Below are 22,367 nucleotides of genomic sequence, written 5' to 3' on the forward strand. Positions count from 1 at the left end.
CATTGTACTTGTTTGCATGGAGATAAGACAGTTGCAAACAAGGAATGCCCCAGTTCATACTAGACTCTCAGTGTCCTCATATCCTTGGACAAGTCATAGCATTACTAGGAGACAATCCACAAAGAACAAAGAAAAATAGGTGACAATACCCCATCCTCACCTTTCTAGTCAAAGACATCCTGGAGAGTAAAATCTCTAGTTAGAGACATCCTGGAAAAGCTAAAAGACATGTCACCAAAAAGATAAAATCAAAAGAAAACCAAGACTCAACACCAACATCCACTGTAGTCCTCAAGTTTAGTGTCTCTTGTCACTTGTATAAGTCTTATTTGATTGTGGTCACAATGTTTACTTTCACAAAAAGGATAGATAGCATTGAACCATAATGTTGTCCGAGTCTGTTGAAAGATTTGATTTGTTGAAGCCCATTGTTGCTGCTATGTCTCATCTGAAACTGACTAAATCCATGAAACCGATACTTTATTGCGGAGAAGATGAAACTGTATTGTGGATTGGCGATGCAAGTGTTGCTTTATTGCAGATTGTGTGCAGATAGACTGAAGAAAAGTGGAAGAAACTATACTCCTCAAAACATGTGATGCTCTTAGTTCCACACCCATCACTAGATGTAGGATTTTCCTTAGCCATAGATAGGAGCTGATTTATTATGAATGGAAAAGGGTGAAAAGGGAGGTTTATTATGAATGGGTAACCAATCTTGGGTAGATCAATAACAAGCCATGATGGGAATGAGTAAGTTTATTATGGATGGATAGGTTGTGAGTGTGTGCAAAGTGAAAGGATGAAATGGAATCCTGAAGGAGGGAGGAGCAATGTCTCTACACATGGCGCTGGTGACCTAGTTTTCACCATGGTACTTGCCCAGGGCGCCACCGAAGTGGTTTTCACCATTGGACGAAATGTTTTTTTTTTGTTTTTCCATTTTTTTTGTGTCACAAGGCACCTGTTTGCCAGGTTTTCACCAAGTAATGATTTTTTTTATTTTTATGATTTTTTTGTATTTTGATTTTTTTGTATTTTTGTATTTTTGAATTAGGATACTCTGAAGAGCTATGTGTAAAACCTGTGAAGGTGCATGTTGTTGATAGGATCCTCCAAAGGTTCACCCTCTGTGGTTGAGAGCTGATATGCACCAGATCCATATGCTACTATGAGGATGTAAGGACCAAACCAGTTTGGTTCGAATTTTCCCTTCTTCTCTCCATCTTTCTGATTTTTAGGATTTTCCTTGAAAAGTAAGTCACCTACCTCAAATGTACGAGGCTTTACCGTATGATTGTAGATGCATTGTTCCTTGACTAAATGATATGTAGCTCGAGTGATTGTCTTCCTTGATGAAGGAACTGAGATAGAATTACTAGTGTGTGGACTACACAGGCCCATATGCGTGTCACCTAAAGAAGTTTGGGCATCCCTGATAAAAAAGTCCTTCAAGGAAGCTCCATTAAAGGTCCATGATGTATTGCCAGAAGGGAAAGGATGTGTGGAACAAGTGGATGAGTGATGAAGGCTTATGATTGCGAAAAGAAGTGAAAGTAGGATAACATGATGGAGACTTAGGATCAACAAGTATGCTTTTTGACTTGAAATTTTAGAACTTTTGCCCCCAGTTATTTTGATATTAGGGGAGATCATCTCTTGTTCTTTTTTCTTCATATGATTTTTATCCTTGAATTTGATTTTTGCAGATTCCAATAGCTTTTGATTTTGATTTGAACTAAAGGACTTTTCTTTATTTTTGACTTTTAGATTTTTCTTTTCAAAGCTTGATTTTTGATCCCCAATAAGTAAGGGCTTTTGTGATTCTTGTTGATCCAAGTCTGGAAGTGGAGTGGAAATGGAATGAGTGGATGAAATGGTAAGGCTATGTGAGTTCTCAAGAGGGCTAGCAATATGCTCAATAGATTCTTCTCTGGAACCACTCTTAGGACTATTGATATCAAGAGATGCTTGCACCACTAGAGGAGATTTGCATTTAGACTTAGTAGCCACAATACTAGGTGGTTCACACCCAATTCCTTGCAAATTGTTTATAGATTGTTCCTATAGACTAAATACCTTAGGAGATAGTGGGAGTTCATCAACATGAAAAATATACTCACCACATCCCAGGTCTTTAAAATTGAACTTTTCTTTGAGCTCTGCTTGCTTTGATGTAGAAGCTTTCAAGGATTATAGATCCACATATGTTGATGATGGAATTGCTTCTCTATTGATTGGGACTGTTAGTTTTGATCTAGGTCACAAATTATTGCAGTATATGAATGGATTTGGGTCAGCTTTGACGGTCACTTCCACTCCATTGTGTGGAAACTTGATACATTGATGATATGTAGATGGGACTGCACTCATCTCATGAATCCATGGACGTCCTAGCAATATGTTGTATGTGAGATCTAGGTCTAGGACTTGACAAACCACATCCTTTGTAACTAGCCCAACTCTAAGAGGTAAGGTGATTGTGCCCTTGGATGAACGCTCTTCATCATCATATGCTTTGATGGTAATTTTGTTTTTAGAATTCATATCTTTATCTGAATATCCCAATTGTTTAATAGTGCTCAATGTGCAAATGTTTAGACCTGCTCCTCCATCTACCAAGACTCATTTTATTCGATGTTTGTGTAGGAAGGCTTCAATGTGTAACGGTGCATTATGTGGCTGACTCACGGAGGTGTCATCAACTTCTGTAAATGTAAGAGAGTGTGGATTGGAAAGGTATCCCACCATGGCTTGAAACTGGTCCTCGTTCAGATCAGTAGGGATGAAAGTGTCTCTCAAAGTTTTATCAAGAATGGCTTTATGTGCAGGGGATATGCATAAGAGCTCAAGGATGGAGATGAGTGTGGGTGTCTTCCCTAACTGTTCTACAAGGTCATATTCAGGTTTGGTTGATGAGGAAGCAATGTTTTTATCTGGAGCACCTTGCAAAGTGAATTTACCTCGACGAGTTGTAACATTACATTCAGCGGTAGGTTCGAAAGAAGATCGAATTCCTTTCAGGATGATCTTGGGTCTTTGGGTAGAATTCTCAGGCGTTTTATCCTTGATGATAATGGTAGAGACATAATTGTCCATCAAAATGTGATTGACAGTTGAATCATAGTTATAAGATGCTCTGGTATAGTTGGTTTGGTCATCTGTGGCTTTAGACTTTCCCTTGTCATGCTTTGGGAATGGTTCCTTAAACATTTCATGTTCTTGGCTGGATGAATGCCCTTCAATCTCAATGTCACCTCTATCAATGATATCTTGTATGATGTTTTTGAGTTGATGGCAATTTCCTGTCTTATGAACCTTTCTCTTATGAAATTCACAATATTCATCATCATTCCACCAATTTGGTTTAACCTTTGTCTCATATGGAGGAAAATCTGGAATAGTGATTATCTTGTTTGCCACTAGCTTTTTGAAAACTGACTCAAGTGGTTCTCCCAATGGGGTGTACTTCCTTTGTAATCTGGACGTTGTTTGAGTATTCACTTGATTGTTTGTAGAGATTAATCCAGAAAAAATTATTTTGGGTCATACTGTATTGGCATCAACAACACCATCATTGACTGTGTTCTTGTTTTTATTCCAAAATCTTGGCTTGTCTTTTCCTTTAAAGTCCTCTTTGTTTTCTTTGAATATCTTAATGACTCCTTGTTCAATTAGGACCTTCTCTGTTGCTAAGCCTTTTTCAATGACGTCCTTGAAGGTGGACAAACAAGCTTTCCTTAGATCATAGCCAATGTCTTTGTTAACATTTTGGGTGAACATTTCTACCATTTGTTTTTGTGGAATTTCACAAGAGCATCTGCTAGCTAGATTCCTCCATCTTTGTAAAAATGATGAAAAAGACTCTCCATCTTTTTGCTTGGTGTTGCACAAAGTAGTGACTGATATGTCTATCTCTATGTTGTAGGAGAAATGTTGAATAAATGCCTCTGCTAAGTCGCCCCATGACTTAATACCAAGTGGAAGTTGGGAGAACCATTCCATAGCTTGATCACCTAGGCTTTGTGGGAATAATCTCATCAAATATGTCTCTTCTGCTGCTACCTCAATGCAAGCTGTGAAAAACTGTCTTATATGTGCCTTAGGATCCCCTTTTCCTCTGTACTTATCAAACTTAGGTGTCACAAAGTATGTAGGAAATGGAGGCATTGGAATGCTTTTGTCAAATGGATAGGGACATCTGTCTCTCATTGTGTAAGTTGGCTTCAGTGTATTTATGTCCTCCATTTTCTTTTGTAAGTCCCTGATTTGTTGTTCCAAATTGTTCTTCGGTGGTGACCGACTTCTTGGACCATACCCCATGCCTGAAGCACTAATTGGAGGAGGAGCATGTTGCATATATGGATGATATTGATCATACACATGTTCATATGGAGGAGGTCTATAATGATGTTGCACATATGGACCACTTGGCATAGAGTCATGGTGAGGAATGGAATATTTGCTTTGTCCATGTATACCATACTTTATAGGAATGTCATGAGTTTGTTCTAGTGTGTTGCCCCCAAATTTGATGCGGGGTTTCCTTGTGTCCAAATTTTGATCATGCCTTTGGATATCCAATTGCTTTGGTGGTTGATCCTTAGCATTGGTATGTGATTGAGCATATTTTTCTGCATAAGACTTCCATAATGGTCTGCGAAGGTGAGTATCATATGCTTGACCATGTGTATGTGGGACCTTTGGTTTTTGAAACAAAGATGATGGTGATTCAGGCACCATATGTGGTCCTCTATTGCCTCCACTATTAGGCCTCCTTTGATCCATGTTGAGGTGAGGTTGTTGCAAAGGTCGATTTTCCATTATTTGAGACGTCAAAATCATGAGGGATCTTGGCTCCACTTTGTGCCATCACTTGTAGAAAGTATTGTCTATCTCTCCTCATTATTTCCTCAACCAATCGATTGAAATGGGGATTCATAATGGTGTCTTCCACTTCTGCTGAATGTACAGAGAAGTTGTCCTTATTGTCATTGTGTGTATCATTTTTGTTTGTAGTGTCCATGTTCTCAACATTTGGAATGTTTCTATAAGCATCCATGTCAGGTAATGTAGTATGATCAGAATTGAAAAAGATATCATTGTCATACTCATAAGAACTCATGTTTGCAGACTCTTGAGCCTCTTTAGTTTCTCTCCTAGATTTTTGGGAACGAGTTTCAACCATGAACTAGGTATTGACCAAGATGTGTGAGACTTAAATGAAAATGGAAAGATATGAAAGACCAAGAGTTGGATGGAATGTAAATGAATCTGAGGTGTACTTGCAATGTCCAAAGTGTAAGACCAAGTATGTATGTAGTAGAGTAGGTGTGACTTCCAAAGAGATGATAGTTTCTCTTGATGAGGTAAGTTGACCTTGACTCTAAGTAAGACCAAATGAGACCCAAAGGTGATAGACCTTGATGAGGGACCACTTAGCAAAATTTTGTTGTATGTAGTGTGTTGACAAAGTATGATGAGGACAAGCAAGTGACCTTTTGACTTAGGTTTAGACAAATGTGAATGTAATGTAAGGTGTAAAGCAATGATGGACTGTGTGAGACCCAAAGATAGGTTGAATGCTAGATGAAAATCTAGAGAAATAACTTAGGAAGCTCAAGAATTCTTTAACTGATTGCTCTTATTTGTTGGACTGTAAATTTTTCCAATTTGTGAAGTTGTTTGTTGTGACCAAATCTGAAATTTTGACTGTATTTCCGTGACAAGAGGACACAATGTTGATGAAGACTCAATGTTTGCAAGTGTTTAGACTCAAAAATGACTCAAAGAAAAGTGTGTTGTTTGATGTAAAATTTGTTTTGCATACACTTGAAGACACAAAAGACACAATGTTTTAATGTTTGGTCTTGAATGTTTGATTGTTCAAAATAAGTCAAGCACAATTCTTATGGTTGGCCAAGACAATAGTTGTTGATCCCACATGGAGTTTCCCCTGAGGCTACGCTATTCAGAGCGGATACTTAGATGCTTGACCCCACTGGCTCCACCCTCGACACTCACTTCTTGGGACAGCCAAGCATCAGTCCCCACGAAAACTCCTCGTTGTGAACTTTGTATCTCTACTAAGAACCTTATGTGTGTGGGCCGCTACCAGAGGTTCGACCTCCTGCCCCAACAACTAGAAGGATTTTGGCTTCTAAAACAAAAAGGTGCTAGTAAGGGCATCCACTCGTGTGGCCATACATCCGGCACTTTCAGCTTTGTAAATATAGAAGGCTCCCAGCCAGTAGGGGTTATGCCCTACAAATGATCAAATAAATTTGATCAAACGGGTTTATGGGGAGACATAGTGTCAGTATGAACTAATCAACACACGTTATCCATAGTTTTCACCATGAATACAGTTATTTATAGTGGTATGAAAGAAGATGGCTTTTCTTTTCCTACCACTAGGGTCGTTCTCTCCTCACTAGTAGTCCTAATGACCACATAGGGAGATAGGCCCTCTAAAGATGAAACAAAAAGAGCCTATTGCTCAAGACACAAAAGACAATGGTTCAATTTTAGTGCACCAATTGAAGTGTTTGCTAGTCTATGAGAACAAGGCACACAATAAAGATCAAAAACCCTTGCCAAGGTCTTCCAAGAAAGATTTGTTAGTAGTTTGGATTGTTTCAAATGATCACTCTGTAAAGCAGAAAATCGAACCCTAGGTGTTCTCCCCCACCCCAAGGAGAAAGGGGGTCACTAGGATTGACGGTTTTCATTTAGGAGGGACTTTACATTCAAAAGAGGGGTTGAAACCCACAAGATCCAATCCCACACAATGCAAGTCTGGATTCTAAATGAGTTTCAAGGGTTGAGACATCAAGGATACCCTCTTTTGTAAAGAATGTAGATAGAAAGATTGAACTAGGAATACATGTAAAGTAAGAAAGATTTGCTTATAAATAGAGATAGGGATACGGGATGAAGCTGCGGACCTAGAATTAGCAGTAAAATGTCGAGATGATGCTGTTCTGCAAATTCGAGCGAAAGTTGACGGGACAATGGCGCCCGACGTGCACACGGTCCTATGAAAAATCCGCGAAATGAAGGGGGATCTGTTTGTCTCTGCACAAGGATTCCAGATCTTTAATTACAGCTGCGTACCTGCAACCTACAGATAGAAAAGAGAGGATGATTGGGGGGTTAGGGATTAGGGGTTTGCCTTTAGGTCAAACCCCGGTTTTGGAATTAACCAAGAAATGAGAATGTTGTAAATGTAAATGTTTGTAATGTAAACAAGTACTGATACCTTGTTGTAAGAATGTTTGTATTCTTACATGCGAAGGTGTAATGAATGTCATATTTTGTATGTTGTAAGTGATCTCCTCTTCAATGGTTGAATCCTTGTCTTGAATGCAACACTTAGCCTTGAATGGAGACTTAGAATGCTCAATTGCTTGAAGGAATGCTTGAATGTTTGAATGTTTGAATATTGCTTCCGCCTCTTGCTTGCATATATTTTCCTCTTTTTTCTTGCCCCTTCAAATGGGAGGGGAAATGTAGTTTATATACTTGTCAATTAGGGTTGATAGACTGATTTTTCCGACCTAAGGCCGACCTAGAAGAATTATTTTCCAATTGCAAACTTAAAGACCTGATGCCCAAAAGAGACCAGGCCCAAAATAGGGCCAGGGACCAAGGCGCTGGGCGCCATGGTCCTGGGGGACCAGGGTGCTAGGCGCCATGGTCCTGAAGGACCAGGGCGCTGGGCGCCATGGTCCCACCTCCCGGGACAGCAGGGTGCAAGGAAGGATCAAGCCAAGGTGCAAAAAGATGTAGTTTTGGGTGTCGTAAACAGGTTTCGGGGTCTCCATTCAGGTTCAACATTGCGCTGCCATCATGAAGACCCAAATGTAGTTGAAATTGCAAGTGTCACAATTTTAGGACGCTACATTTAGCCCCCACTTCAGTGGGAGTATAAGCGTATGCCCATACTTCTGGTAAAGTACAAGGAAACAACATTGAAAGACTTTCACCACGTCAAGGAGGCAAGATACACCAAGCCCCCAGTGGACTAAGGATCTTACGACTTCGATTGACAAAGTAAAAGGGAAGATCACGAGGGAGAACCATGACTATCAGTAGTAAGGTTCCCTCACTATGAGTCATGCAAGAAGAATATCAAAAATTTTCAAGTATCTTGAAGGGATATGAACGGGGTGTATGCCCCCATACATTAAAGCGATCGCACATGCCTCATCGGGGGTGATTACTTTAAGGTAGTGATACATATAGGGAATGAGAAGGGAAAGGAGCACGTTATCACAAGGATTTAGCCCCCAAGTGTGAGATAAGCCCAAGGATAATAGACACAAAACACAAAGCACAAGGTGACTTCGCTTTCCTCGGGGTCAGTATGCTGTATGATAATTCATGTATATCATACGTATGTATGCATAATTGTTCTTCATTCCCCAATCAAGGAAGGTCACCTAGAAGAAGGGAACACATGTGTCTTTTGAGTCAACATGAGAGAGACCAAAAGAGATCTCAATGCTTTGCATCATCCTCAAGTAGACAACACTAAGGACAACAAATAGAAGAATGAGAATAACACATAGAAGAAGTAACAAAATAGATCAAGAGAGGAGGAGAGGGTCTGCTATGCTAATGAACTAGTCTAGCACGTCATCTACCCCCCGATCTTGCTGACCAATATTTTGGGAAGGTAGGAAACACGCTAGAGGAGGAACATCCAACACAGTAGATGGAGCTATCACAAGATCCAAACAAGGGCTATGTTCATGTTCCAAGCCACGTTGTTCTTGTCCAGGAGCTAGGATAAGTGCTTTAGAAAATTCGTTAGATAAATGGTTATCAACATCAACATATTCATATTCACTATCAGAATGAAAAGAAGTAACATTTTCATCATGAATAACATTTTCATCTATATCATCATCAAGATTTATAAAAATAGGATCTTTAACTCGCACAGGATCAAAACCATCATGTATCTTATGTTTAGGAGATTTTGGCTCAATTTCCGGCTGAGGAGAAAATGGAATAATACTAGCTGAAGGTGTTTTTGGGGATTGCAAAATTTGAGAAGCATCTGCCTGAGCTCTAAGACGACGCTTTCGTCGGCGTTCACATGCAGAATGATTTCGTCTAGTCTTAGTAGGAAGTTGAGAAGATTGAGGAGGAGGAATGTTCTCATCCTTATCACTTGGGTGTTTGGGTTGTGATCTCTTAGGTTGAACAATAGGAGAAGAGGAAGGTCTCTTCTCTCCATAAGAGGAAGGAGGAGGAACTGCTCCATATAAAGGAAGGATATTTGGTTTAGGAAGGAGACCACGTCCATCATGACGAGGAGGTATAGGTCTACTTTTAGAAAGTTTATTAGGCGTAGGCATAGTCACATCCATAGGGATGGGTTGGGAATCTTCTTGAGGAAAGACATTAGTTTTATCTTTCAAAGGAAGAACTTCCTTCTCAAGAATGATAGGAATATCAAGTTTGGGTGTTCTAGGTTCACTTAGAGATAGGATCATATCTTTTTTCCACTTTTGATAAGATTTGAAAAGATGATCACTTCGCGGTGGAAGAGATTGGAATTGTTTAGGCCAAAAATAATCAATAGGAATGCTAGAAGTTCTTTCAGCTGGTTTAAAGAGACTATGATTGACAGTAACAACTTCACCATTATGCAAAAATTTCAAACACTTGTGAATAGGAGAAGCAATAGCTTTCATGGAAGATAGCCAAGGATAGCCTAGCTTCACACGAAATTGTTCGGACGATGGAATAATAGCAAAGACCATATCAAGGGATTTATTATGGACCTCAATAGGTAATGTAATAGAACCAATTGCAGGAGAAGAAAATGCATCAAATAATTTTACAACCACATTTGTTTCATCATAGATCATTTGATTCAATTGCAAAGTAAAAATAAATTCTTCAGTAATGATATTAACCATGCAAGAAGGATCAATAAGCACTCCACGGCAAGGTGTATTCTTGACTTTTGCAACTATATATAAAGGACCATCAGGTGCCCTGATAGTTTCACTGGAATCAAAGGTGATGGAAGGTTCTTTAGGGATTTTCTACTTCTCTACAAAGTTAATCACATTCGGAGTCATAGACACAAGATCATCAGGTGAGAAAGAGGAATCATTAGTCTCAATCACATTAGAGGTATGAGAAGGTAATGGATCAGTAAAAATCTTAAGATTTTGGTTAGGAGGAGCTACAGATGTGTTGCCTTTATCATTCACACCAAAAACAGAGATAGTATTATTATCAATCAAATCTTGAATTTTACCCTTTAAAGCAAAACATTTTTCGGTATCATGCCTAGGTTGACGATGAAATTGACAAAAAGATTTGTTATCAAAATAGGGTGAATTTATCTTTGCAGGATCTATTTGATTTATAGGAGGAAGAGTAAGCACATTTTGTTCCAATAACTTATTCATAATACTATGCAATGATTCATTTAAAGGAGTAAACTTTCTTTCTTTCTTGAAAAACTTAGAAATAGGAGGCACACCTGATGCTGCATTCACATTGTTGTTGATGATGTTTTCATTGAACTTAATGGACTCTCTATTCGGTTTAAACTTCCCAAATGGTTGTTGACTACTATCACCCTTATCACTCAGAGCCATAGGATTTGCTTGTTCCATTTGACTCACAGTCAGTTGATAATTGTGAAGAGTTGCACACAACTATTGGAAAGAAGTAAACTCAGAAAATAGAAGTTTTTCTCTAATATATTTTTGTAAATTAGAAATAAAGATTCTTTGAATATCATTGTCAGGTACTGGAAAAGAAATTTGAGCATACAAATGCTTATATCTACCAATGAAATTAGTCACTTTTTCTTTAACACCTTGTTTACAATGCATTAAATCAACCAAAGTAACTTTAGGACTTATATTGTTTTGAAATTGTTGAATAAAAGCATTTGCAAGTTGTTGGAAAGAAGTAATAGAATAGGAAGGCAACGAGCAATACCATTGTAGAGCCTTGTCTCTTAATGTTCTAGTAAACAGTTTTGCAAGCAATCTTTGGTCATGAGCAAAATCAGTACATATTGTTTGAAAGGTCTTAACATGTGTTAGAGGATCACCTTTACCATTATAAAGCTCCAATTGCAGGATTTCAACATGCTTAGGGGGAATAGCTCGAACAATGTCAAGAGAAAGTGGGCTCGCAACATCAAATGTGGGCACACTAAACTTAGATTGATTCATAGAGGCAATTTGTTGCTGTAAAGAAGAGACAATTTGTGCAAGATTGTTAATGGTCGCTTCAGTCGAAGAGTTCATATTAGACGTGTTAGATTTTGATGGAGGTATTATGTTATTGGAAGAAGGTATTGATTGAGAGTAAGGTGGTGGGACACTATGATAGTTAGTCATAGGAGATGATTGGAAAGGAGGAACACTACAAGGAGGAATGGAATGGTTAAATGAATTACCCCCTTGCGCCAGGTTCATTTGTGGAGATGTAATAGGGACACTCATTGAAGGAATGAATGAAGAAGTCAGATTGAATGAAGGAAGAGGGTTAATTGAAGAAGAAGGATTGCCCCCATGACTGGTGATCATAGGTGGAATGTCTTGTATTGAAGTAGTCATTATGTTTGATGTAAAAGTAGGTATACTAGCAATAGAAGTTGTCAAAGGGATAGAATGATTGACTTGAGTAGGAGGTTGTGTATAACCTAAAGTTTCAACACAACTCTTCATAGGCATCACATTCGAATCCACAATGTGTGCAATACTATGCAAAATATCAATTCCATTCTTATCATTTTGAACCATACATTTTAGACCTTCAAGTAAGGGAAGAGCTTGACTATCGGGGTATTCTTGAGACATCCATTGTTGGAAACCATCAAATTGGGTATCCAATTTCAAAAGTTGTTCTACAGAAACCTCATGGAGAGCTTCTTCATCATTAAGAGGATTAGAGGAATTACCCGTGTCCTCGTTAAATAGGCCATTCAAATTAGGTTCCATCTCCTCAGTAATTAAACCTTGGAAAGACTTAATTCTAAGGCTTCGCCTAACGGGAATAGTGTAAGTAGGTCTCATTGTTGTAAAACTCATGCACTAAAGAGAGAGAGAAGATTTTGAATTTTAGAGGTAGAAAATTTCAATAAAATCAGCCAATCTCCTAGATTTAAGCTGTTAAATGCAATCAAGACAATCTCCCGAAATTTCGGAAAAAATGTCCGGGACCGTGGCGAACGAAGTGCACACGGTCCTCGCAACTTTTTTCAAAATTTTCAGGGATGAAAGTTGTGATGATTTTAAAGCCAATCTGAAAAAATTGAGTGATTTTACGATCTGTAGATAGGCCAAATTAAAGTTGCAATCTCAAAATTGAACCCTACCAAGATTGTTGAAATATGCAAAATTTGAATTTTGAAAAAGAGAGGGAAACTGAAATTTTGAATTTTATGATTTTATAGGGAATACTGAAAGCAATGCAAGTTTTGAAATTTAAAAATTGACTCAATTTCATGCAAAATTCAATTTTGAAAGTGGAAACCAAGGTTGTTGCAATTAAACATTTAATTTCAAAAGTCACAAACTGCAAAAATTTGAATAAAGCACTGAAATTTCGAATGAATGCCCACACACTTTTCAGATTTAGGACAGTAAGGAATACAATTTTGACACGAATTTCAATTCCAATAATTTTTGAATGATTAGAAGCCTTAATCCAAGCAATCACTAGACCAAATTTGACTGTAATTTTGAAAGTGTAAGAATTAATGAAATCAGCCAAAATTCTGGATTTTGGCAGAAAAATACAGTAAGATCTAGCTCCCGAAATTTCAGAAAAAATGTCAGGGACAATGGCGCTCGGTGTGCACACGATCCTCGCAACTTTTTTCCAAATTTTCAGGGATGAGAGATATTATGTTTTTGTTGCGGAATCCAAAGTTACAGCCGATTTGGAGGTGTTTTGATCAGTGAAATCATCAGTCAAAGGCTGAATCAAGAGGGTTTTAAAAATTAGGGTTTTGACACTTAACCACTTAATTTCCAAAATTAAAGCACAGATATGATTTGACAATTTGCAATAGGAGGGTAGATCTAAAACAAACATTAACAATTAAACATTTCACAGGCTCAATTACTAAAAAGAAAATTTAGGGTTTTTATGCAATTAACCTCTAAAATTTGCAAAAGATCAAACATGGAAATGTAATTAAATTTTTTTTTTTTTTCAGATCTAACCATGAATAATCAGAATTAGGATGTTCACGTCGGGTTCACCAAAATGTAAAGCGGAAAATCGAACCCTAGGTGTTCTCCCCCACCCCAAGGAGAAAGGGGGTCACGAGGATTGACGGTTTTCACTTAGGAGGGACTTTACATTCAAAAGAGGGGTTGAAACCCATAAGGTCTAATCCCACACAATGCAAGACTAGATTCTAAATGAGTTTCAAGGGTTGAGACATCAAGGATACCCTCTTTTGTAAAGAATGTAGATAGAAAGATTGAACTAGGAATACATGTAAAGTAAGAAAGATTCGCTTATAAACAGAGATAGGGATACGGGATGAAGCTGCGGACCTAGAATTAGCAGTAAAATGTCGAGATGATGCTGTTCTGCAAATTCGAGCGAAAGTTGACGGGACGATGGTGCCCGACGTGCACACAGTCCTCCAAAAAATCCACGAAACGAAGGGGGATCTGTTTGTCTCTGCACAAGGATTCCAGATCTTTAATTACAGCTGCGTACCTGCAACCTACACACAAAAAAGAGAGGACGATTGGGGGGTTAGGGATTAGGGGTTTGCCTTTAGGTCAAACCCCGGTTTTGGAATTAACCAAGAAATGAGAATGCTGTAAATGTAAATGTTTGTAATGTAAACAAGTACTGATACCTTGTTGTAAGAATGTTTGTATTCTTACATGCGAAGGTGTAATGAATGTCATATTTTGTATGTTGTAAGTGATCTCCTCTTCAATGGTTGAATCCTTGTCTTGAATGCAACACTTAGCCTTGAATGGAGACTTAGAATGCTCAATTTCTTGAAGGAATGCTTGAATGCTTGAATGCTTGAATGTTTGAATATCGCTTCCGCCTCTTGCTTGCATATATTTTCCTCTTTTTTCTTGCCCCTTCAAATGGGAGGGGAAATGTAGTTTATATACTTGTCAATTAGGGTTGATGGACTGATTTTTCTGACCTTAGGCCGACCTAGAAGAATTATTTTCCAATTGCAAACTTAAAGACCCGATGCCCAAAAGAGATCGGGCTCAAAATAGGGCCAGGGACCAGGGCGCTGGGCTCCATGGTCCCACCTCCCGGGACAGCAGGGTGCAAGGAAGGATCAGGCCAAGGTGCAAAAAGATGCAGTTTTGGGTGTCGTAAGCAGGTTTCGGGGTCTCCATTCAGGTTCAATGTTGCGCCGCCATCGTGAAGAACCAAATGCAGTCGAAATTGCAAGTGTCGCAATTTTAGGATGCTACACACTCCTTCCTGCAAGCACACAAGTTAGGTAAATTTTAGATCCAAAAGACTTTGTGAAATAGGGGCCTTCAACAATGCGTTTTGTTGACCAATTCAAAGATCTGATTCATCATTAAAAAAGACCAACTGTAAAATTTCAAGAGATTTCCAGAAATGTAAGAAAATCCAAAACATTTGCTAATTTGCTCCAAAAATTAATTTTTTATGAAAAATCATAAAAAATTCATATAAAATGAAAAATCGATCCAAAAAATCTGAAATTTTTATTGGAGAGTCCTGATAGTCTTCCAAACCTACATAAAAATATTTCTTAACAAATCCAATTATTTGTGAGATACAAGTAAAATAATGCAAAACCCTAATTTTCAAAGATCCAATTTTTGAGGAATGATTTTGCATCAAAATTAAAATCACAAAGAACAGATCCTATGTATAATTCTAGGAGATTTCTTAAAATGTAAGAAAAGCCAAAAAATTCTCTAATTTACTCTCAAAATTAATTTTTTATGAAAACTCATAAAAAATTCATATAAAATGAAAATTTAATCTAAAAAATCTGAACTTTTTACTAAATCCTTCTAATAATTTTCCAAACCTTTACAAAAACTTTGATGCCAAAATTCGAAGCCTTTTGTGAGATCTGATCAAAATAAGGAAAAACCCTAATTTTTAAAGATCCGATTTTTAGGGAAATATTTTGCATCAAAATTAAAATCACAAAGAACAGATCTTGTGTATAATTATGAGAGATTTCCAAAAATGTAAGAAAATTGGAAAAATTCTCTCATTTGCTCTCAAAATTATTTTTTTATGAAAAATCATAAAAAATTCATAGAAAATGAAAATATGCTCCAAAAATTCTGAATTTTGGATTGAGAGCTCTTGATACTTTCTTCAACTTGGAAAAAAAAATTTGGTGCAAAATTTGCAAGCCGTTTGTGAGATATGATCAAATCTCTCCAAGATCTTGATTTTGTGTCCAAAACCCTAGCTGCACAAGGTTATTCTCCAAATTGTTTTACAAAACAGCAATACAGGGTTAGAAAAATCTTCAAAAAAACATAGATCTAACAAAAATCCACTAATCCATTAATAACTCATCCACAAATCTAACAATCATAAGCCTTCATAATTCATCTACTTGCTCGATACATCCATTCCCTTCTGGCGATACATCATGGACCTTTAATGGAGCTTCCTCAAGGGACTTTGTTATCAGGGATGCCCAAACTTCTTCAAGTGACACGCATACAAGCCTATGTAGTCCACACACTAGTAATTCTATCTCAGTTCCTTTATCAAGGAAGACAGTCACTCAATCTACATATCATTCAGTCAAGGAATGTTGCAGTTACAATCATAAAGTCAAGCCTCACACATTTGAGGTAGGTGACTTAGTTCTCAGGGAAAATCCTAAAAATCAGCAGGACAAAGAGAAGAAGGGCAAGTTCGAACCAAATTGGCTTGGTCCTTACATCATCATAACAACCTATGGATCTGGTGCATATCAGCTCTCAACCACAGATTGTGAACCTTTGGACGATCCTATCAATAGCATGCACCTTCGTAGGTTTTACACATAGCTCTTCAGAGTATCCAAATTTAAAATACAAAAAAAATATCATAAAAACAAAAAAAAAATCGTTACTTGGTGAAAACTTGGCAAACAGGCGCCTTGTGACAACAAAAAAAAATCAAAAAATCAAAAAAAGTAAAGATAAATAAATTCGTCCAACGGTGAAAACCACTTCGGTGGCACCCTGGGCAAGTACCATGGTGAAAACTGGGTCACCAGCGCCATGTGTAGAGACATTGCTCCTCCCTCCTTTAGGATTCAACTTTCATCCTTTGACTTTGCACACACTCACAACCTATCCATCCACAATAAACTTACCCATTCCCATCATGGCTTGTTATTGATCTACCCAAGATTGGTTCACCATTCATAATAAACATTCCTTTTCATCCCTTTTCCATCCATAATAAATCAGCTCCTATCTATGGCTAAGGTAGATCCTATGTCTCGTAATGGGTGTGGAACTAAGAGCATCACATGTTTCGAGGAGTACAGTTTCTTCCAGTTTTCTTTAGTTTATCTACACACAATCCACAATAAAGCAACACTTGCATCGCCAATCCGCAATAAAGTATCAGTTTCATGGATTCAGTCAGTTTCAGATGAGACATAATAGCAACAATAGGCTTCAACAAATCAAATCTTTCAGCAGACTCAAACAGCATTATGGTTTAGTGCTATCTATCCTTTTTGTGAAAGTAAAATTTTTGACCACAATCAAATAAGACTTATACAAGTGACAAGAGACACTAAACTTGAGGACTACAGTGAATGTTGGTGTTGAGTCTTGGTTTTCTTTTGATTTTATCTTTTTGGTGACATGTCTTTTAGCTTTTCTAGGATGTCTCTGACTAGAGATTTTATCTCCAGGATGTCTTTGACTAGAAAGGTGAGGATGGGGTATCGTCACTTATTTTCTTTGCTGTCTGTGGATTGTCTCTTAGTAATGCTATGACTTGTCCAAGGATATGAGGACACTGAGAGTCTAGTATGAACTAGGGCATTCCTTGTTTGTGACTATCTTATCTCCATGCAAATAGGTACAATGACTTTCTGGGTCGAACATACGCCTCGATTGTCATAACCTACTTGCCCTAATAAAGCTCAATGATGATAATGCACAATAAGCTCTTTCACTTTCATATCTTCTATCTTCCATCCCCCTTTCTTGATTGACTTCCATCATCCTTCTTGAGTCCGTGTAGCCCGCTATCACATGACTGAGTATAATGACACACCAAAAATATTTGCATTTCATGTAGTTGCACCTGCATTACCACATATTAAGCATTTCAGACATACATATAGGTATCACAATTGTATCACATCCTGCACACAACACATGTTAGCACATCTTACATTTTCATCATGTAAATAATTATTTGTATTATCATATTCATTTGCATTTCATACATTCACATTTGCATTGGCATAACATATAAAACATAAAAGAACAAAAATATTGCATTTCATTATGTACATATTTGCATCCATAACATCTCATCACATAGACACATACATCATGAAACATACATCACATAGGTACACAGGCCTATAGCCGCTGCAAAGAATCATCTCATATATATAAGAAAACACACATTCACACAAAAAAACACAGATCTAACAAAAATCCATTAATGATTTCTCCAAATAATGATAAAAAATAACTAGCTTCACTTAACTCAAATTCCTTAATGATGCACCAATGAAACAATATAAGAAAACACACATCCACACAATGAATACCAGATATATGTGAAAACCCATGATGGGAAAAACCATAGTAAGAATAGCTGCTTGGATCTACTACCCAAACTCAGCCTCATGAAATAATAAAACACTTACAATGATTATGTGGGAACCAACCTAGTGAAGGCACCAATACCCTATTGTATTTGTGAGAACCAACCCACTATAGACAACAATCCTCTATGCCTAGATTTGAGCATTAGCTCAACAACTAGGACTACAATCTCAATAACAAGAATTATATGAAATTAGGACCTTCATCTTCAATACAAAACTTGTATCTAATCCGATCAACCTCCACACACTCTCCTGTACAACATATGTTATTTTGATAATGATACATATAGATAAGGATGCTATCTAAGAAACCTATGCAATTGCAATTACAATTACAATTATACATAGACCCAATACATAATTAATCATTTTTAAGTTAGCCACAAAATATTCTTCACCAAATGTGCAATAGGCTAGGACCAATTATCCCACACGCTAAGATAAGTTGACAGTTTGTAAAATATTAAAGTTTAGAGTATTGTGTTTTAAAGGTCTTGACTAATTCACCCCCCCTCCCCCCTCTTAGTCCTAAGGTGTGTACAAAAAATGGTATCAAAGCCAAGTTCCTCTTGAAGAAGCTTAATCATTAGAGGTTGGTCTGAGATGACACAAAATGGATCATACAAGTTACCCAAGTTTGATGATATGAACTATACCTTCTAGATGTTGAGGATGGAATCATATTTGAAATCTATGGGATATGAAATTTGGATGGTTTCAGTACAACTACATATTTATTCTTTTACTCTAGATGAGAAGATCTAAACTAGACAAAGTAAAGAAGGAAGTTGCATTCAAAGCCAGTAGGAAAGAGGAAGTTGATGTTAATCTTGATTTTGACCTTGATGAATATTTTGTAAGAAGATTGAAGAAAGGCACCGAAAAATACAAAAGTCACCTCCAAAATGTTTCAATTGTGGAAGAGCTGGTTATTTTGCATCTAGATGTCCTTATACAAAAGGAATGAGTAGAAGTCTAGATGGCATGAACATTGGAGATAAGTCTAAGAAATTTTTTTATTCCAAAAAAAGTAGTCATTCATATAATGAGGAGGATTGTAGTTATTCAAGTGATGAAAAACTATTTATGGGAGTTGATGATGTTGAAGTAAGCTAGGAGTCCAGAACTTTGTAGTCAAAGGAAAACATTGAGAGATCATTAATTGTGTGGACCACCCTTCACATAAAAGAAGAATTGAATGCATGGGTGATTGAAAGTGGATGCTTAAATCATATGATTGATGATATAAGAAAGTTCATTAGTCTTGAAGAGTGGAATGGTGGACTAGCCAAGTTTGGTGGTGAAGAGGCTGATCAGATCTGTGAAAAGGGCACTATTAAAATTGATAAAAAATAAGATAGAGGATGTTCTTTATGTCAAATAATTAAAACATAATTTTCTCAGTGTCAGTTAGTGTTGGCATTGCATGAAGATTTCATTGATGAAGTATAGTGCTGTCATTGATGTCAATAGTAACTAGTAATGGATTTGTGTTGCAATCGGTAGTGATGCAGTAATGCAATTGATAGTAAAGCAGTGAAGGCAACTGGTATTGGTATTTGAAGCAGAGTGATCAACCGGTAACCCTAACCAGTTGATAAGAAGAACCCTAACCGATGAAGCTTGGAGAATCGGTTGTAATGATATATGATTGAATAATGATCGGAGATGAAGATGCCACATAAGCATGATGCACGTGATGAGTTTCAAAGTAGTTTTGGTGCGTGAAGATAACCATTTATCTCAGGAATGAGAAAATGCATAGCATGAAGTGGAAAATGCATGATGAGCTACAAGATCCATTGTGCGGTGATCCAGGAGTGGTTGAAGTTTTCTAAAAACAATGTGTAGTTGATTTCTATGTAATCTAACAGTTATGATTCAACTGATATGTTTTTAATCTCTATGAGATTTGTTGGTTTTGTGATGTGTTACCGACCTATTGTATTTGTATTTAAGGTCGATGAGTTATTTATAATTGTGTTGGAAATTTGGTTAAGTGTGGTAGTGTGATTGTTGCTAAATGAGAAGGAGTGTCTGTAGAATGTTGTGAAGGCAGATAGGAGCAGAAAAGGAACTGACTAAGCAAGATAGTGCTATTTCCAGATCAACAAAGAACTTGTTGTTCTCTAACCATTACAACGGTTAAATCCCTTAACTGGGTAAGCTTTAACAGTCTTGGTGTTGTTTAAATCCTCTAACCAGGTGATCCATTAGCTTGGATTTAAAATCCTCTATCAAGGTTACTCCTAATAGGGTATTGCCTTTAACAGGGTATTGTAGACAATCCCTTAACTGGGTAGTCCTTAACTGAATCCGTTCTTAATAGGACATTATTATATAAGCTTCTAACAAGGCTTGGCTCCTAACGGGAAAAGTTCAAAAGAGTTCAAAATATTTGTGGGTATTCATCACCACCATAGTTTTTCCCATTTGGGTTTCCACGTGAAAAATCATTGTGTCAAGTGGTGAATGATTTTGTGGATATGTTTTGATATGGTTGATATGATTAACTGGTAAAGCCACTTAGATATGTTTAGATGACCAGAAGTGATATGAAATGAGCTATTATTGATGTTAGTAAAGTGGTTTAATGTTTTGGTTAAATGGTATGTGAGTTTCAGATCTGTTACATTGTATCAGTGATGTTTTGGTTAACTGGTAAAGTTTGATAGTGCAATTACAGTTTTTGATACAGTGACTAAATCAGTTAGTTTAGCAAGTTGTTTTTGAGTTGGGAATAAGTTTGGTGAAAGTTTAGTTTGTTTTCTATCTACTGATTCACTCCCCTCTTAGTAGTTGATCGGATCGTTATTGTCTCATCATATTATCAATTGGTATCAGAGCTTTTTAGGTCCTCTTGTGTTTAAGCGTAATAGCTTGAGGAAAATATCTAGGAGAATATGATGAAGGAAGGTCCAAAGTTCAATAGGGAAAACTACAAAATCTGGAGTGATAGGATTAAGATCTATATCAAGAGCTTAGGAAGTCAATATTGGGAACATGTTGTTACTAAATATAACTTGCCTAGCAGGATTTTTGCAGATGATCAAAAGAAGGAGCAATAGGAGAAAAATCAAGCATTGGAGGCCATAATCAGTTCCTTGTCTGATTCAGAGTATGTTGATGTCCATTAAGTGGAGACTACATATGAAGTATGGAAGAAACTGGAAGATATCTATAGCGGTGATGAGCATGTTAAGATTGCCAAAGAAGAGAGTCTGAGAGGTAAATTTGATGATATGTGGATGGCTGAAGGAGAAAACATTCAATAGTATGGTCAAAGGATCAAGGAGATAGTAAGTGAGATCAAAAGTGTTGGAGGTATAGTGGAGGATACTAGAGTGGTTAGAAAGGTACTGAGAACCCTTCTATCGGTCCACGCTATCTGAGTTGCAGCCATTCAGGAACTCAAATCTATTGATAAAACAAAGGTAACTCTTGACCCCATCATTGGTAAATTAACTGCATTTGAATTAATATGTCCAATCCGGTTACATGCAAAACAGTTGTTGAAGCTACTAGGACTATGCTAATTCAAGGAGGTGTAGCTAAGACATTCTGGAGAGAAGCTGTTAGCACAACTGTTTACACAATGAACCAGATACTGGTTAAAAGAGGTAAGGATAAAACTCCCTATGAGTTTCTGGTATGGTAGATCACCTAATGTCAGTTACTTTAATATTTTTGGTAGCAGATGTTTTATCAAAAGAGGTGATTATGTTGGTAAGTTTGATGCCAAGAGTGATGAAGGCATATTTCTTGGTTACTTCACCAAGAGCAAAGCTTACAAGTGTTACAACAACTGGACCAAGAATATCATTGAAAGTGTTAATGTCCGAGTTGATAAATTTCCTAAGAAATCAGGAGAACCTAGTGAGGAGGAGGAAGAAGAACCTTACACACTATTTTTGGAACCAGAACTGGTGAAGTGAGAAGTTGGAGAATAGAACAGAGCAGCCCCAGTTCAACCAGAACAGGGAGGTCTAGCAGAAGAAGAAAGTGAAGAACAAGAACCTAGAAATCAAGATTATGTCATTCCAAGGTATGTTAGAATCAATCATAGCCCTACTCAGATTATTGGAGACATGAATGTAGGTGTGCTAACAAGAACAAGGCTTAGAGAGAAATCTTGTATGATTTCCACCATTGAGCCTATAACTACAAAAGAAGCATTTGTAGATGAAGAATGGATCAAGGCAATGGAAGAAGAACTTGACTAGATAGAGAAGAATAATACATGGTCATTGGTACCCAGATCAGAGAACAAGAATGTAATAGGTACAAAATGGGTATTCAGGAATAAACAGAATAAAGATGGAGTAGTGGTCAAAAATAAAGATAGGTTGGTATGCAAAGGATATGCACAAGAAGAAGGTGAAGACTATGGTGAGACATTTGCACTAGTTGCAAGATTGGAAGGAGTAAGGACTCTACTTGCATTTGCAGCATACAAAGGATTCAAAGTATATCAGATGGATGTGAAGTCAACATGTCTAAATGTAATATTGGAAGAGGAAGTCTA

The sequence above is a fragment of the Cryptomeria japonica genome, chromosome 1, assembly GCF_030272615.1.
Source record: "Cryptomeria japonica chromosome 1, Sugi_1.0, whole genome shotgun sequence".
Classification (NCBI taxonomy): Eukaryota; Viridiplantae; Streptophyta; class Pinopsida; order Cupressales; family Cupressaceae; genus Cryptomeria; species Cryptomeria japonica.